Source organism: Dermacentor silvarum, chromosome 10 (genome assembly GCF_013339745.2).
Source record: "Dermacentor silvarum isolate Dsil-2018 chromosome 10, BIME_Dsil_1.4, whole genome shotgun sequence".
In the NCBI taxonomy this organism is placed as follows: Eukaryota; Metazoa; Arthropoda; class Arachnida; order Ixodida; family Ixodidae; genus Dermacentor; species Dermacentor silvarum.
This window is the reverse complement of record NC_051163.1, coordinates 108,945,838-108,952,138: the sequence shown is the minus strand read 5'-3', so window position 1 is coordinate 108,952,138 and position 6,301 is coordinate 108,945,838.

The window sequence follows — 6,301 nt, the reverse complement described above, 5'->3', positions numbered from 1 at the left end:
CGCTAGCTTTTTTCACTGCTTTAACATTGATTGAATGTCTTCTGACATCTATGCTATAGTTTGCTCTTAAAATGCTGCAGTTCGGAAGTCTTTAGAAGCAGGCGACCTGAGAAAAAAAGTCAACTCACCGCAGTAATGAGAGCAGGCTTTATAAGCCTGGGTCGCAAGCACGTTTCTATAGCGACGTGTGGCGGCTGAGAAAATGTCAGTATTTTCCACACGATGAGAAGGAACTCTTTCAATTCTTGTTCATTTTCATCAATCATACTTCCAAACCTTAGTTCGCTTTCAAATGCGACGTGAAAAACAAAGGCACATTGAGCAAAAGGCATTTAGGTTCGGCACATACAGCTGCAACTGATTTTAGTCGATCATGCTCTCCATAAAACTAAAGATTGAACATTCGAGCACAACTGGCAATGCATTTCAAGAAACATTTTAATAAAAAGCAACAATGAGCTAGGGAAACGTAGTTATGCTTAATTTCCAACACAATAAAGACGGAAATTTTGACAGGAATGACATTCTACATGAACTTGTAAGACGTGAACTCTCACTGTTGGGCATAGATGGGTTTGCAGCTGGAAATCAAGAGCTGCGTAAGTACATTTGCAACAGGCACAGTACATTTGTGTTCATTGAACACAGTCACACTTCCTCTCTTTAAAGTTGAAAATGTGAAATATGCAGATCTACACACAGATATCGTAATTAAGAGTGCAATTCAGGTTGCCGGTAGCACGTGCACTTGCAGCTCGCATGCAGCACTTCTGAGATCCAGGTTACTGTCTGTCGACAAATAGCTGACAAAATTATGAATTTTCAATTTATGGGCAGCGGCATGCTATAAGCGGATACGCGACACGACCGATCAGTGTACCCGCCGGCCGCGGAAAAACGTCAGCGACGGGCAGCGGAGAACAACCTCACTTGTGCAATTTACAGAAAATTCACCGCCGGCCCAAGTGCGGATTGCCGGGAAGCTTGCAATGTGCTCCTACCATAATTTTCGTTAACGCGTAATAATGCAGCCATCGGTACGCATGTGAAAATTACGCTCAAAGATATATGGTCGCTCTTTGCAATGTTTAATAACAGCTATTTTATTAACTGTTGATTCTTCGTGTTGAACAGCAGAGAAGTTTAGTTTTATCAAGTATCGGTTCTCGTAGCATTCTTGCCCGAAGCCCACGTTCACAAGAGGAAATACCAGACAGGATAGCTTGGTAGTACGAAATTATTGACTTCGATAAATTACTTTTCTCACTAGCACTATGTCTGCCGAGCATATACGTACACAATAACGAGCACACGCAGTCCAAAACATCTACATAAAGCGCCAAATACTGCCGCAGTCACAGCGGTACAATATTGTCAAGGGTATAAAACTATTTACACGATGTATTTACAAGAGATACATACACAGCATCTGAGAATCCCGAGCGGCTGTTGCCACTTCGTCGTCATCTCCGTCCTTGACATTGTCTTCTTTCCTCAGCGTAACACAACCCCCGGCGGAAAAAGCAGCATCCCAGTGCTTCACACAGGGCCATCGGGAAGGACATAGAAAGGCTTAAGCCGAGAGACGTGTACGACGTCAGGTGATGTGGAACCGGGTGGCATGACGAAGGTCACTGGGATTATCTCATAGGTGAAATTGGTCACTTGACGTAGAACGCGGTAAGGGTCTTTGTAGCACGGAAGGAAGATACGTGCGATTGTCTGTGACCCTGAGTGTTGTATGTGGGACAGTAACTTTGTGGCTGAAAACGATAGCAGTTACAGGAGCGCAGATGTAATCACCATCGGTAACTGGCATAGAAGGCGACATTTTGATGTATGTCAATGCCTGTAGTGCAACGTGAACACAATTAGTCGGTCTTAGGCGAATTTCATGTGGGGCCGGAGGATCGTCCTGCAGAGGCAGGTCCAGACGCACAGTACTTCAGGAACAATCGATGAGCGCTGAAAGGGCAGAGATCAAGTCTAGGCCTAGTATGAGGTCATGGGGCATTGGTCAAGCACAGGGAAAAGGACGACAGTTAGGTGGCCGGAAATGCTCACACGTGCAGTAAACTGTCCGACCACGGCTACTGTGCTACCATCGGCGATTCGTACGACCCGAGTAACGGCAGGCGTAACAATTTTCCTTAAATGGCGGCGAAGGCGGCTGGTGATAATCGAAATGTGCGCTACGGTATCTATGAGTGCTGTGACGGGTGTGCCATCAACTTAGACGTCAAGAAGGTTGTCTCGTAAACAGCGTCAAAGAAGGATTTTGCCGCGAATCCGACATTGCAGCACCATATCGAGGTGCCAAATTGCCTAATTTTCCAGCGAGGGCGAGCGGTGAAGCTGGGGTTGGCGTGGCTGGCGACGTTGAGGCGAGGTCGAGCGAGCATAGCGGCAAGTAGAGGTAGTGGCGTCGGACGCGTCGTAGAGCTGTGGGGCGAACTTGAATTCCAGAAAGTGTTTTGAGGCGGGAACGGCCAACGGATACGGCAGTGACGGGAAACGAGACCGATTCGGCCGCAGCAGAAACAGATCAGCCTGTGATCAGGTGCACCCTAGTCCGATGGATTCCGGGCACTGTAGGGTGGACTGCGATAGGACCGAGGCATTGGAGCCGGGCCGGTGTCAGGACAACTCAGGAAGCAGTCGCTGGGGAGACCCAAAACTAGCGATTTCCTGGGGAACCACGGATTGGATCAGCGATATCGTCTCAACAGTGTTGTTCCAAGAGGCCTGTTGAGGCGAAGTAGGAAACGCTGCTTCGAGTTCACGGCGCACAATGCGGGTCACGTTTTCACTTGGTAGTGGCAAGCTAGCTTGGTCAGTTGGGTCGGTACAAGAAGAGGTCGCTGCAGTACTTGGAAGCCGTGTAAACTGATTTTGTATATGGCGCCTCTTCGCCCGATGGAAACGGCGGCACTCCTTCATGATGGCGTCGACAGTCGATAGGTTTCTAAAGACCAGCAGGTTGAACGCGTCGTCCGCGATGCCTTTGATAATGTGCCCAACCTCGTCCGACTCTGGCATGGACGTGTCGATTTTATGACAGAGGGCGGAGACGTCCTGAATGCAGGAGGCATACGACTCGGTAGCAGTTTACGCACGCGTGGCAGGTTGTTGCTTGGCGGCTAGCTGTCGACCGGTCGGATTGCCAAAAACCTCGGACAGCTTCTCTTTAAACAACTTCCAGCTGGTTAGATCTTCCTCGTCTGTGCAATGCCACGTTCGCGGTGTTACTTAAGGTAGAAAATGACATTGGCCAGCAATATGATCATATCCCACCTGCTCACCTTGATGACGCACTCATATATCTTCAACCATTCTTCTACGTCAACACCATTGAGGCCGGTGAACTTACCGGGGTCTTGAGGCTGAGGTAGAGCAGCGTACTATGTATGCGTAGTATGCGTACTCACAGCTTATGGAAAAGCCTGAACTGATTAACCTAACATACATAAATAATTGGATAACTGCGTACATTACTAACCGTAAGCAGTTCGTTGAAATTGACAATAACTTTTCAGATGACTTTCCTGTAACTTCAGGTGTCCCACAGGGCAGGGCCCTTAATATTTCTAAAATATAATAATGACATAGCATAATTACAGCACCCGTACCAATCAGATTGTTCGCGGATGACTGTGTGCTGTTTAATGAAATAACTTGCAGTGAGGACCAAATTGCACTTAATTCCAACCTTCAAAACATAGTATCCTGGTTGAAATAAGTTCTAACAAAAAGTCTTCATGAAAATTACTAAAACATTAGGAATTTATCCTTTTCATACAGCACCACGTCAAGGGCCCCTCTCACAGAATTTAATCATTATAAATATCTAGGTGTCACAATAACCAATAACCAACAACTTATGCTGGAAAACGCATGTTGCCAACATTTTTATGTCGGCTTTTCGAAAACTTTGCTTTCTGAGACATAAATTGAAACAGGATTGAAACACTCGATTGACGGCCTATTATTCGCTCATCCGTCTTAAACTTGAATATGCATGCATTGTGTGGGATCGTTTCACCAAAAATTACATTGACGCCTTGGAAATGATACAGCGCAAAGCAGTAAGATTCATTATTTCCAAATACCGCTCAACTGACTCCCCTACCACCCTAATGCTACCACATAACACTCAAACATTGCAATTACGACGGGAAATTCTCAGACTGAAATTCCTTTTCTTGCTCAATAACAAACATTTCTCTCCTAACCCACACCCTTTCATAAAGCCACTTGTAGCACGCCAAACAAGGCATCGACATGCTGAATGTCTAACGCCGTATTTCACGAGAACTAACCTTTTCAAGTATTACTTCTTTCCCCGTACCATATCAGACTGGAACAACCTACATGTAGCTTATCTATTCAGCATTGACGCTATTGAACAATTACAAGGTTAAATGTGTCCTGTTCCTTTTGTGGGTTCCTTTATAAATTATGCAAATGTGATAATATATTATGTGCTTCTTTAATATTCTTGCGTATATGCAGCGTTGCTTGTTCGCTTAAATCTTATTTGCTAATATGACACTGTGTTTTACATTTACTTGTTGAATTGCCATATTTGTTCAGACCTATTGTACATTTGCTTTAGTATTTATGGTATTTTTCTTTCTATCATTTTGTATGCTATCTACTCCCCTGCTGCTTGGGCCCTTACTGGGGCCTGCAGTATGTCATAAATAAATAAATAAATAAATAAATAAATAAATAAATAAATAAATAAATAAATAAATAAATAAATACATACATACATACATACATACATACATACATACATAAATAAATAAATAAATAAATAAATAAATAAATCAAAATGCCGCTGTAGACGCGGTAACATCCGCTAGATGCTTGTTCCCAGGCTGGGTAGGACGTCCACTGCGAAGCTCCGTGGGGAAGACGCGTACCCCGCACCTCCACCAAAATGTCACGGGTGTAAAACATATTTACACGATGTATTTGCAAGAGATAGATAAACAGCAGCTGAGAATCCAGAGAGCTACATTGTCGTCGTCATCGACATTGTCTTTTTTCCACACCGTAACAATACCCAAGTGCCCGCGATACAATCGAACACAGCAGGGGCGTAGCCAGAAATTTTTTTCGGGGGGGGGGGTTCACCGGCCCGACCGGGGGGGGGGCAAGCTTCTGCTTTCCTCTACGTCACGTGATCGGTAATAAATATCGGTAGTTTAAGCAGACTCTATACATGTATATCAAAGACATGGGACCGCCCCCCCCCCCCTCGCGTTTGCGTGTGCTAATACAGTAAGTACGACAGGTACAGTGGGCGTTTGGAGCATCGCTCTCTCATCGCGCCACTGAATGGACCAGTCTTCGAAAATTCATCCTTGCGACAACCCGCCCGATCGGAGAAGACAGCGTCAATTGTTAATATCGATCCGTTAAGCGTAGATGGCGTCGTCCTCGTCGGGGCGAAGTGCGTTTCACAAGTCAAGGATGGCTATACGCGTGAAAATGCACGTGTGACCAGGCTATTCGCAATGCACACGGACTATAGGTGTCGCCCTAGGTGATCCATGATGGCGGACAGAGAGAGTATCAGAATTCTCGACTGCGTGTCCGCGTCGTAGCACGCCGGGCTTTTTCTAATCCTTCTCGTAGCACACCGAGTGTATTATCTTTTAGAGTTTATTCTCATCGGCTGGGGAGGAGAAGGCGAAGAAATTTTTAACGCTGGCCATCTAATTTGTTGCGTCGTCAAGACATACAGTGCTCACGCTGTTACAATTCAAGGACTGTGTGCGTAGACGTCCCACGTTCGAGGGACGTCCCATGCACGTCCAAGCTATTTGTTGTGTGTTGCAGCCGCAGTGCGCGCCCCGTAAATATAAATGAGCCTTGAATGTAATAATTCACGGCCCCGCGTAAATATAGATGACTGGCGTGCATAGCCAGAAGTATACGTGCGTGCTTGTTATTTTACGGCGAATGACGCCCTTGACCTTACAGATGTATGCGACGAGAAGCGAATCTAGAACGAACGCTTAGGCTAGAGTGCGGCGTTATCGGTTTAAGTCAGAAAAAGCAGGCCGATCTTGTTTTCAAATTCGCTTTTAATCGAAAAGGGTCAGTGCAAGCAAATATGCCAGAGACCTAGCGATCGGCGCGCAGCTGCCAACGTAGTTACGGTCCGATGCAACGAGCCTGTCGAGATCGAGGACGCGCTTCAGCGTGCCGCCCAAATTTATTGTTTGCTGCCGTTTTGCCTGCCACTGAGTCAAAAGCGAAGATTTGTGTGTGTGTGTAGGAGGGGGGG